We start from the raw sequence: 12,739 nt of genomic DNA on the forward strand, positions 1-12,739 counted from the left end.
AAGAAAAAGAAATTAAAGACATCCAAATTGAAAAGAAATAAGTGAAACTATCTCTATTTGTAGATGACATGACATTATATATAGAAAACTGTACAGTTCACCAAAAAACTGTTAGGACTAATAAATTCAGTAAAGTTTCCGGATACAAAATTAGTATACATAAATCATTGTGTTTCTTTCTATAGATTGATAATGTACTATCAGAAAGAGAAATTAAGAAAACAGTCCCATCAAAAAGATATAAAGTGCATCAAAATGAGTAAGATAGGTAGGCATAAATTTAATCAAGGAGGTAAAAGATTTGTATACTGAAAACAAATAAGTCATTGATGAAAGAAATTGAAGAAAATAAAAATAAATGGAAAGATATTCCATGCTCATGAATTACAAGAATTAATATTGTTAAATCTCTATACTACCCAAAGCAATCTACAGCTTTAATGCTTGCAGTCTTTATCAAAATTCCAATGGCATTGTAACAGGAGTAGGAAAAACAGTACTGAAATTTGTATGGAACCACAAAGACCCCAAATAACCCAAACAGTCTTGGAAAAGAAAAACAAAGCTAAGGGCATCACATTTTCTGATTTCAAACTATATACAAAGCTGTAGTAACCAAACTAGTATGGTATTGGCATAAAAATAGACACATAGATCAGTGGAGCAAAAAGAAAGCCCAGAACTCAATCCATGTGTATATGATAATTTATGACAAAGCCAAAAATATGCAATGGGTTAAGGGCAGTTTTTTCAATAAATGGTGTTGGGAACACTGAACAGTCACATGCAGAGAATGAAACCTTACCACTGTCTCCTACCATATACAAAAATCAACTAAGAATGGGTTAAAGACTTGAAACCATAAAATTCCTAGAAGAAATTGTAGGGGGTAAGCTCTTTGACCTCAGTCTTGGCAGTGATTTTTTTGGATTTGACACCAAAAGCAGAAATAACAAGCAGGGACTACATTGAACTAAAAGGTTTCATTCAGTACAGCAAAGGAAACCAACAAAATGAAAAGGCAATGTACAGAATGGGAGAAAATATTTAAAATTATGTATCTCATAAGGGATTGATATCCAAAATATAGAAAATTCACACAAATCAATAGCAGAACAATCTGATTAAATTTTGGGCAAAGGAACTGGAAAGACATTTTTCCAAAAGAGACCTACATATGGCTGACAGATACATGAAAAGATGCTCATCATCACTATTCATCAGGGAAATGCAAAGCAAAACCACAATGACATATCATCTCACACTCATTCGAATGGTTTTTATGAAAAGGATGAGGTGGAAAGTTTTGGCAAGAATGTAAAGAAAAGGAAAGCCTTGTGTACTGTTGGTAGGAGTGTAAATTGGTAGAGCTACCGTGGAAAACAGTATGAAGGTTCCTCAAAACATTAAGAATGGAACTACCTACCATAGGATCCAACAATTCCACTTCTGAGTGTATACCCAAAGGAAATGAAATCACTATCTAGAAGAGATATCTGCACTCGCGTGTTAATGGCAGCATTATTCTCAATAAGCAAGACATGGAAACAGCCTACATGTCTGTCAATGGATGGATAAAGAAATCGTGTGTATATATACACTGGAATATTGTTCAGCCATAAAAAAGGTAACTTGTCAATGATCCAACAAGATGGATGGACCTTTAGAACATTATGCTAAATGAAATAAGTTAGAGAAAGAGAAGTAATGCATATTCTCACTTATATGTGGAATCTGAAAAAAACTGAACTCATTGAAACAGAAGAAATTGATGGTTGCCAGGTTGGGGGAAATGAGTATAGGCAGTGAAAAGGTAGGAACTACTAGTTATAAGTAAGTTCTGGGGATGTAATGTATAGCATGTTGACTATAGTAAACAATAATGTATATTTGAAAGTTATAGGAGAGTAGATCGTCAAAAAAATTTTTTTTTAACTATTTGAGGTGATGGATGTTAACTTATTGTAATTTTTTCACAATATACGTTTCAAATCATGTATATTTTAAACTAATACATTGTTATATAAGTCAATTACATCTTTTTTTAATATGAAATTTATTGTCAATAAGTCAGTTTTATCGCAATAAAACTGTGAGGAAAAGTATAAATATCACTCAATACAGTAGTCTCCAAATAGTATACTTTAAATCTGCAAAAGTAGACTTTAAGTTTGTGTAGTGGTGCTTTAAGAGTTCTACTTAAATTTGGTGTGAAAGCTGTGGTTGTTGAGGCCCAGGTTAGACTCTGATTTCCATACCCTCGATTTCAAATTCTGTGTCCATCAAACAACTTTATAATCATATTGAATGAACTTTTAATAAGTTTACTTAGGAAATTAGAATTGAAACTAGGTGTTTGACCTGATCGAGTCTCTAAACAAAGAAGAGAATGGAATACATGGAGAGGAGAAAGTAGGCAACAAAAGTAGGCTAATCTGTTCATGTTAGCGGTGAAAACTGTTAACATAGAAAGTTCAGGGCAGATTGCTCCTGCCTTTCATATTAATAATTAGTGACATTTTGGGGCGCCTGGGTGGCTCAGTCAGTTAAGTGTCTGACTTTGGTTCCGGTCATGATCTCGGGTCTGTGAGTTCAAGCCCCACATCAGGCTATGTGCTGACAGCTCAGAGCCTGGAGTCTGCTTTGGATTCTGTGTCTCCCTCTCTCTCTCTCCCCCTCCCCCACTCATGTGTGCGTGCACGCGCTCTTTCTCTCTCAAATAAACATTAAAAAATGAAAAATAACAATAATTAGTGACATTTTATCGTCATAATGATGGGGGGATGGGCATTAAAGAGGTACTTTTTGGGATGAGCACTGGGTATCATATGTAAGAGATGAATCACTGGGTTCTACCTGAAGCCAGGACTACAGTGTATGTTAACTAAATTGAATTTAAATTAAAAAAATAATAATCTTAAGAAAATTAATGTGAAACAATCCCCATTTAGCTCTTGCATTATACCAAAGTCATGATATGCTTCAATAAAAACACAATAAAGTAAATGCATTAGTTTTATATTATAAAAACTACTTTGGTGTTGATAACAAGGTTATTTGTTGCTACATATTTCTCTGAAATGAAAAATGAATAAGATAAAAAGGTTGACATCAGCCTATAGTCCTGTCCTTCCATGTTCGTGTTTGGATTTTGATTGTTTTCTGACTTCCTATGGTGGGAAGTAGGAAACCGTGTTCTCTAATTTGTTTCACTCTTGTGTTTTCATTGTCAAGAATTATGACTTTATGTTCTATTTTGTAATCAGAATTCCCACTGTTTTCACACGTACCCCCAGTCCTTATCCATTGCTTCTCTAGCCCCAGGTTTTTTTCTTTTTGTGTATCTCTTGGTTGTATAGACATCATCAAGTTGTTGGGGGCTGGGTGTTTTTTTGTTGTTGTTGTTATTTCTTTTTTTTTTAATTTTCAGTAAGAGCTCATTCTTATTTATTTATTTGGGACTGTTCTTATTTATTTATTTATTCTTATTTATTTAGGACTGTTGCCTTTTTTATTTAACTGAAAGGTAGATTGGCTACTTATAAAATTCTTGATTCATGCTTTCTACTCTCAACTTTATAGATGTTACTTCAGTATCTTCTAGCATTAAATGCAAGTCTTGGATCAGGCTCTTCTCTGCTGACCATTTCCATCTCCCCACTCTCCCCCCCTCCCCCACCCCCACCTCCACCCCCCTACCCCCCCCTGCCCCCAATACCACCTCCACCATTATGGTCACTTCTCTTTTGCCTGGATGCCTGTAGGATTCAATTCTTTATCCTTAAAATCCAGTACTAACTTACGCAGGCTAAATCTGTTGATTATTTTTGCTGGGAAATGTCAGTATGCACTTCTAGCTCTGAAATTTAGATTTTTTTTTAAAGTTTATTTTTACTTATTTTGATAGAGTGATAGAGAGTGAGCAGGGGGGTGGGGGCAGAGAGGGAAACAGAATCCCAAGCAGGCTCTGCAGTGTCAGTGCAGAGCCCAATGCAGGGCTGAAACTCACGAACCGTGAGATCATGACCTGAGCCAAAATCAAGACTAACCGACGGAGCCACTCAGATGCCCCTAAAACTTAGATTTTTATTTCATGTTTATTGTCTACTGAATCTTTGAATATTTTATTTCTGTGTTTTTCTGTCAGTAAATTTTTTCTACTGTATGTTTTTCTATGAGCTTTTCTCTGATTGTAATTTTATCTTTTCCTTTTAGTTTTAGGTTATTGTCCTTCATTCATGCATCAAATATTTAATGAGCGTGTCTGTGTATCAAGCACTATTCTAGGTGCTGTGGGTAGAGCAGTAAATAAAATAGATGGAAGTCCCAGCCTTCATGGAGTTTGTTTTGATGGAGGAGTAAGAAGTTAATACCTATAGCTTGTCTTGTAAGTGATAATTGCTATGAGAAGAGTAAAGCAATAGTATATTGGGTGGGGATCAGTTCCTGTTTTATATTAGGTTATTAGGAAAAGATTCAGTGTTATATGACATTTGAGCAGATAAATGAAGGAGATGAGGAAGCAAACCTTGTACACCATGCAGATATTTAGAGGAAATGGAGAGAACAAGACCAGACACCCTGAGGTGGTGGCATGTTTGGAGGCAAGTGCAAAAAACAGGAAAAGAAGTGGAGGAGGTAGCAAGGTTCCAGATCATGTGTGGCCTTATAGGCTTTGGCAAAGACTTGGTTTGGCCCTTAAAGTGACGTGGAAAAGCAAAGGAGAGTTTTTGAGGGAAGTGACCTGGTCTGATGTAGGTTTTTGGACTGTGGTTCAGATTCCTGGCTGTGTTTTAAATCATGTTTATTTTACCTTCTGTAATTTCTAGGCTTTTATCTATGATTGTCTTATTTTCCTTCTTTCTTGATCTCTGCCAGCTCTCATCCCTTTGCATTGTTTTTCCTCTGTCTTGGAACTCTTTAAGGTCTCTCTTCAGAGCTTACTTTCTCTGAGGTTGTGTATAGAGTAGTTTATAGATTCATCCTCTGCTTTCCTGGGATAATTTCTTTCAGATATACCTATTGACTGTTTGCTCAGTGTATTCTGTTCCCATATATATTTTCCCTAGTGTCCCATGCCGCATCTTTATGTATCTTTGAAGAATATTCTTCTCTCTGGAACAGCTATTTGCTAACAAATAGAGTAGGCAGGGGCAAAAAGTGAGCATCAGTTAGGTTTGTTCCAGTAGCTCTCACGCTAAATGGGTTTTCTCAGTCTAGCAGAGGAGCTTCCTTCAGTTCTTTGCGTACTTCATGTCATTACCTCCTTAGATCACAGGTCCTTAGGTAGTCATCTGCTGGTGTTTGGCTCTTACCCTCCATCTTCATTTGGGTCAAAAATAGTAAAGATGCCTGGTTGGTCCCTCTTTTAGAACTGCCCCACTTTGTTCTTCTGTATTTTGAAGTTAGAGTTCTGTGAATTACCCACATACTGCTGTAGATCATCTAAAAGATTGTTAGAAAGAGGTTCTGGGACACAGCAGGGAAAAAAGGACAGATGCACATACACACAAACACATTCTTTTAGAAGACTCCGTGGCCTTCCCCAAATCCAAAGAAGCTTCATTTGGTATCCTTCCTTATTTTGGTATAGATTTCACTGTATTTGGTGGAAATTTTCATAGTTTGGTTTGCAGGTGCAACTGTTTTCTTGTTGTATTAAGGATGTTATTTCCTCATATTCTCTTTTATATTTTGGTTAGGTTTTTTGTTAAGAGCAAAACTACGGACTCTCTTTAGCCTGCAGTCCAGAACTAAATTCATTGGAAATCATACATTTATACATGATGCACCTCCAAGATTTTTGGATGAGGGGTATCATTCTTTTTAAAATTTTTTTTTTTTTCAACGCCTATTTTATTTTTGGGACAGAGAGAGACAGAGCATGAACGGGGGAGGGGCAGAGAGAGAGGGAGACACAGAATGGGAAACAGGCTCCAGGCTCCGAGCCATCAGCCCAGAGCCTGACGCGGGGCTCGAACTCACGGACCGTGAGATCGTGACCTGGCTGAAGTCGGACGCTTAACCGACTGCGCCACCCAGGCGCCCCGGGGTATCATTCTTGACGTGTTATGTGTAATCAAACAAGTAAATCCTTCTGTAGAACCTATAGTAACACTGGAGTCTAGTGGAATTAACTTCACAGTTATTATTTTTTGAGGTAAAATAGTAAGAGGAAACTTTGTGCTCTTACTACCTTTCAAGTACTATTCTAAATTTACTTTTTCACTCTTAACTCTGTGAAGGTATTATTATTATAGAGAGGGAAACTAAGGTATTTAGATATAATAACTGTCCAAAAGTTACTCTGCTGTAGTCTTGCTCCCCTCTTCACTCTGCCCCCTCCACTCTGCCCACTGACTTAGCAAAATTTGTGTAGATAATTACTTTTAGTGAAGAACTTCTGTTTTAAGGACTAAATTTTCTTGGCTACAAACTATATATATACTTTTATGACAGCTATTCATTTAATGCTTGTATTTAAAATTATAGGTTTAGCAGTACCTCAGACTGTTTCTAGTGTGTGATTAACTGGTAAATGACTGTGTTGTGTAAGTCAAAAATTCATTTGGTTAGTCTGTTGTAGAAAATATAGTCCTTAATAAGGAAATACGAATATTACATTTTTGGTATTAGGAATTAGACATAAAGTATGTGGCCCTTGAAAACCTTCATTGCTGGTATATTAGCTTGCTAGGGCTGCTATAAAAAAGTACCACAAGTTGAGTGACTTAAACAGCAGAAATTTATTTTTTCATAATTCTAGAGGTTAAAAGTCTGAGATCAAGGTTTTGGTGGCATCACTTATTATGAGGCTGTGAGGGAAGGATCTGTTCTAGGCCTCTCTCCATAGCTTGTAGATGACCATTTCTTTTTGTGTCTTCTGTCTGTACATATCTGAGTCCACATTTCTTCTGCTTGAAAGGATACCACTCATATTAGATTAGGGCCCACCTTAATAACCTCATTTTAACTTATCTCTGTAGAGACCCTGTTTTCAAATAGGTTTTCATTCTGAGGTGCTGGGTTTAGGACTTCAACATATGAAATAGGGAAGAGTGGAGGGGACACAGTTCAACCACACGGTATCTGGTGTCCATAATACCATCATAAATGATACAGTTCAGCAGCTTTTGGATTTTTTGTTTGTTTGTTTTTTAGCATTGCAGGTGGAAAAGTGGAAATGTAATTGTTTTTTGCTTATTCCACTCCCAACCTGAAAACAGAATCTGAAGCTTTTACCACTGCTTATGGTAGGCAGCCAAAGGAAAGCATTATTTCCAGTTTGAGAAGAGTAATGAAAGTGTTTGGCTCCTGGTCCAGCTCACTGGATTTGGACAGTCTCCTCTGAAGCTTAGGAGTAGCAAAGAGAATTATTCTCTGTAAGGAGAAGCTTGAGAATATTATTAGTGGGAGTACTTATAATGATTATAAACACCTTGACAATAGAAATAACTTTAATAATACCTACTATCAAGTACTTAGCCTAGCTCAGAGGTCAATAGACTTTTTATGTAAAGGGCCAGACAGACACCTGGCAACTACTTTTAATTCTACTCCTCTAATGTGAAAGCCACATAGTTAACATTGTAATAGGTGTAGCTGTATTGCAGTAGAACTTTATTTACCCAGTAGGTGGTTGGCAATCTGTGGGCTGTAATTTGAAGACACCCTGGTATAGATTATGAAGATGCTACCTCATCTACCTAATGTTAAGGTAGGGCAAGGTATTTAATAAGTATGAAATAATTCATTCTGGGTACCTGTTTCAAAATGGAATAGAATGTTGTAACTAGAAATGGATCATACAGATCACTTAGCAAAACCCTTGTTTTACTAATAACTGAGTTTTCAAATCTCAGAGAATTGGCACATTTTGTTGACTGATTAGGGGAAAAAACAGATGAGTTGAGACCTAGAGTCAAGTGGGATGCTCCTGATCTGAGTTCCTGACCTGTGGAACCCACTTTGTGGAAACAGGAGCTCCCTCTGCTGTTTCAACCTGGGCCCCATCCTCCCTCGCCCTCTACCCCATCCTCCATGTACACAGCAAGGCATAGGAGACAGGGATTATGATTAACAACGTGAAGGTCTGGGTTGTGGGGAACAGCCCCCCAGGTCACACAGCCTGCTGGTTACAGAGCCATTATTAGATCACAGTTCCTGCTCCCCGGCTCCTTCCACTAACCCCTGACTGTCTCTTCATGAGTCCAGACCTCTCTTCAGCTACACTGTTGTCTAGAGCCCAGAATAGACTGATGTAAGTAAATCAGATTTTTAAAAAAATTATTTTCTTGTTTATCTTCAAATGAACTGGGCATTTGCTTAATCTTGGAAATCTTACCTTAATTTTTTTTCTTTTATAAACTGTCAGAGTACATTTTTATATATATGAATTATTAAATGAAAAGACTGTGTGAAATGAAAAGAGAAGCTGGTTATCTGAATTTTTCTATATAATCATTAACTCTGGTATCAAATGGATACAATCTGTTTTGGTTACCTTGCAGTTGTTTTTTGTTTGCTTGTTTTCTTTTTTGCTTCTAATATTGCAGAAATCTAATCACATTTCTACTCTGGGAAGATGGATCCAAATTCAGATATTTGACATGGCATATGTGCTGGCTGCTTATTTATTATCTTAAGGGAAGGCTCATAGATTTCCCTTATACGTGGATTTGTGGCGGCAGGGGGAGTCTCGTAAAGAAAGTATTTGGTATACTATTGGACATAACTGTCTTGGATTTAATGAAATGTGCTTCTTGCACTGAGAGATTTTCTGTAAATGTTGGTTTGCAGTAGTCAGTCAGTAATACCATTCTTAAATTCCTATCTTAATTTTCTTCAATTTCTCAGCAGTTCTTCCTCTTACCCGAGGGCCTCCCAGTAACCTAACTTCAACACTAGGGATGGAGCTGCTGTTATATATTCTCTTCTGTTTTGATGATTAGGAAATAGTAAAGGAATTAATTCTTTCTTGGTGATTTAGAAACCACAAATATTATACTCTGCCATGTATAGAGTATGTGGTGTAGTCACTAGAGCTGTTACATTTTGATTTTCTCTCTTTGAAGGCTGTTTTATGTTTTAAGTTGATATGATCTTTTTTCCTCTGTCTCCATCTTCATTGTTAGCCATTGTGACTGGTTTTCAGCTATTAGACTAGTAAACTTTACTCTAGAAATATATTTTCCATTAGTGGAATGACTTTGTAGTTTGTGTTTATGAATATATAGTTAATTTTGGAGCCGTCTGTGTAGAACAGAAGTCTGGTTACCTTCACAATTCTCATAAGATGATTTTTGGGAGCCTGGCCATCTGAAGTGTGCCGCCATGCTTGTTGCTGTTACTCCATTTTCATTTTATACCCACTGCTGCTCTTATAATGTGCATTGCTATGCCGTATTTGCCTGTTAATATGTAAAGCGCATACTAATTAATGGATGTGGGCAGGCGAGATATTTGTTCTGTTGGTGTCCTTAGAAGTAGTTCAACCATTTCTCCTATACTTGACTTTTAATTTCCAAGGAATTAAAACATTTGATTAATGCTATTAGAAGAAACACATGGTTTAAACAAAAGATGAGTGTCTTCTGAAAAAGATATGATCAGATGTCTAAAATTCAATGGTGCTCATCTTCCTTCAGATAACTATCTTTAGAATCTACAAAGAACAAGCCAGATTTTTTAATCAAGTTGCCTGTTACATTAATAGCAAGTAGTAGTATTTTGTATCCTCAGTAAACTATCAGTGGATTGTTACAGTCACTCATGTTTTTTGATAAATTAACTTTGAATTTGTTATTATGGGGCACCTGGGTGGCTCAGTCGATTAAGTGTCCGAATTTGCCTCTCAGGTCATGATCTCACAGTTCATGAGTTTGAGCCCCGCATCAGGATCTGTGCTGACAGCTCAGAGCCTGGAGCCTGCTTCCAATTCTGTGTCTCCCTCTCTATGCTTCTCCCCCGCTCACGTTCTCTCTCTCAAAAATAAACATTTAAAAAATAATAAAAACAATAAAATTTGTTATTAAATGTGAAGAGATGGGGCACCCGAGTGGCTCAATCAGTTAAGAGTCAGACTGGCTCAGGTCATGATCTCACAGTTTGTAGGTTCACACTCCACATCAGGCTCTGTGCTGGCAACTCAGAGCCTCCTTCAGATTCTGTGTCTCCCTCTCTCTCTGCCTCTCCCCCACTCTCTCACCCTCTCTCTCTCTCTCAAAGAGAAACATTAAATAAACATTAAAAAAAAACATTAAAAAAATAAGTGAAGAGAAAGAAAGACTACTTAATTATCATAACTTAAAGTGGAAAAATGGTACCAGCAGAGTCTTTTACTTTGGTCTGACAAATGGCCATGAAAATTGGATTTTCGTCCTTCAACTGTGTATGTGATAACTGTTCCAAAGAAAGACAAACCTATCTTTACTTTCTTCCTAGTTACTTTCCAATTTGAAGCACTTGAAGCCAAATTCTTGGAATTTTTTATGGCCATTCCTTTTATTCCTTCTTCAGTACATTTCTTTTTTTTTGTTTTTTAGTAAGTCATATTTCAATTTTATTTTAAAAATTTTAAATATATATTTAAAGGTATGTGGTACAGTGAAGTTGCCTTTCTACCCCAGTCCTCTATCACACAGTTCTCATTGTACCCCACCACCTACACAGATGTATAGGCAACCACTGTTATTAATGTCTTAGTCTTCCTCCAGAGTTTCCTTCTGCATATAAAGCAAATATGAATATAGATATTTATCTTTTCCGTAGATACTTATCTCTTCCATTTTCTACATAAAATTAAAGAATATTATTCAAACAGTTCTCACTGCTTTTTTCACTTTTTATTTCTCAGATCTTTATCAGCACATAAAGATTCTTCTCATTTTTCATGACAGCCACATTCTATTTTCCTTGTTAATTAATATCTGCAGCCAGACTTTTGACCCTTCCCATTTGCTGAAGGTCCATAATCAGGCCTCATTCTTTTCTGCCTTTGTCCAGAGTACTTGTCTTTTCTGAGTGTGTCACTACCTTTGAGGCTTTAAGGCCAATTCTTGCCTTTCAACTATGCACATAAATAAAAAATTGTAGAGAGAGGTACAAGGATAATGGAGAACAATTGAAATTCCAACCAGATAAATGGGAGAATGAAGAAGCCTAGCTTCTATATTGCCCCTTTATTGTCTCTAAGGACTCTAACCTCCTAACCAGTAAACATTTAAAATGTTTGCACTATCTACATGATGATTTTTGATGATCTTACACAAAATAAATGCTGACTTTATTGTACTCAGGCAGTCTGTGTTTTAACCATTTTGGTCTCCCAAGAGCCTAGCAGATGGTTGTTCAGATGTGTATTACATGAATATTATACTACTCTCTGTAGCTGTTCTTCATTTTGCTGAGCCCCTGTCTTTCACCCAAAGCCTAACTGAACAATCATGAAAAGCTCTCATGTTCTTGATTCTTTCAGTGTCCTCACTGTCACTGCTCAGAGTTTAGCTACTCTCAGAATTTCAACTTCTTACATTTGTGGATGGTTTTATACACTTACATTTCATTTCATTTTTCTCTCACATTCAAGACTTTTAAATCTATTCTAATATACATGTATTGTGTGTTTATCATGTTAATCTTTGTAACAAGGTATTAGGAGATCTGCTTTATAGATGAAGAAACAGGTTGAGAGGGATCACGCAGCTAGTTAGGAACCCATAGCTAGTAGTTATTAGAGCTGTAACTTCGAGTCACTTGATTATTCCCTGGAACCTCACACTCAAAACATACAGTGTAAACATTAGACATCTGAATTTAGCCTTGGTTCTACTATACTTTGATGTTAAGCTATCCGCCGTACCTGTGTTTCATCATCTAGAAAATAAGGAGTTTGGACTAGATATCTAAAGGCCTTTCTTACTAGCTAGTAATGATCTTGGATATAAATATAGGATTGTTTATAGTGTAGGACCTATTGCCAGTCCCTCTACACTTTTAAGAGCTGGGGCTGTGTGTTTTTACTTAGATATATACTGATGCTACAGTTTGGTTGCTGCTTCTGTTTGGTTGGGATTTAGGTACAAAATCAGTGGATTTTATATAGCCAATAGATTTTTCCCTCCTTTTTTTTTTTTTTTTTTTTTGGTCTCACTAAATGTATTTATATTCTATTAAGGATAATTTTTATCCATTGCCAGTGACTTTTTGTAATTTTTTTAACGTTGATTTATATTTGAGAGAGAGAAAGAGAGACAGTGTGTGAGTAGGGGAGGGGCAGAGAGGAGACAGAATCTGAAGCAGGCTCCAGGCTCTGAGCTGTCAGCACAGAACCCGACACAGGGCTCGATTGAACTCACAAACTGTGAGATCATGACCTGAAACCAAGTCTGATGCTTAACCGACTGAGCCACCCAGGTGCCCCAGCAATGATTTTTAAATAACTGTACATAGTTGATATTTTTGTAATTATTTAAACCTTTAGGTGTAACCCAGAAAGACATGTGGGTTCATTCATTTCTTTCTCAGTTTTTTTTCCTTAAGTCGGTAGCCATTGTATCCATTTTACACAGGAATACCTAATGCAGTTTTTATCCTCATTGAAGAACTATTTTGATTTTATATTGCTTTATACCATGATAGATTCTTAGTAAAGAAATGTAATGAAGACTTTGTAATGGTCTGCGTTTTACATAGGAGTATTCTTATTAAGTATTTGACTTTTTTAAGACACGATTTAAAA

The 12,739-nt window shown here is 36.5% G+C and overlaps 1 protein-coding gene across 5 annotated transcripts in view; it reads left to right on the forward strand.

The window, feature by feature from the left end:
• Positions 1-12,739, forward strand: part of ANKRD28 (ankyrin repeat domain 28) — a 200,480-nt gene that overhangs the window by 120,135 nt on the left and 67,606 nt on the right. The gene's annotated exons all lie outside the window — the stretch shown is intronic.

This window comes from Lynx rufus, unplaced genomic scaffold (assembly GCF_022079265.1).
Source record: "Lynx rufus isolate CCGP_SWC_20201006 ecotype Redwood Valley unplaced genomic scaffold, mLynRuf1.p SCAF_5, whole genome shotgun sequence".
NCBI lineage: Eukaryota > Metazoa > Chordata > Mammalia > Carnivora > Felidae > Lynx > Lynx rufus.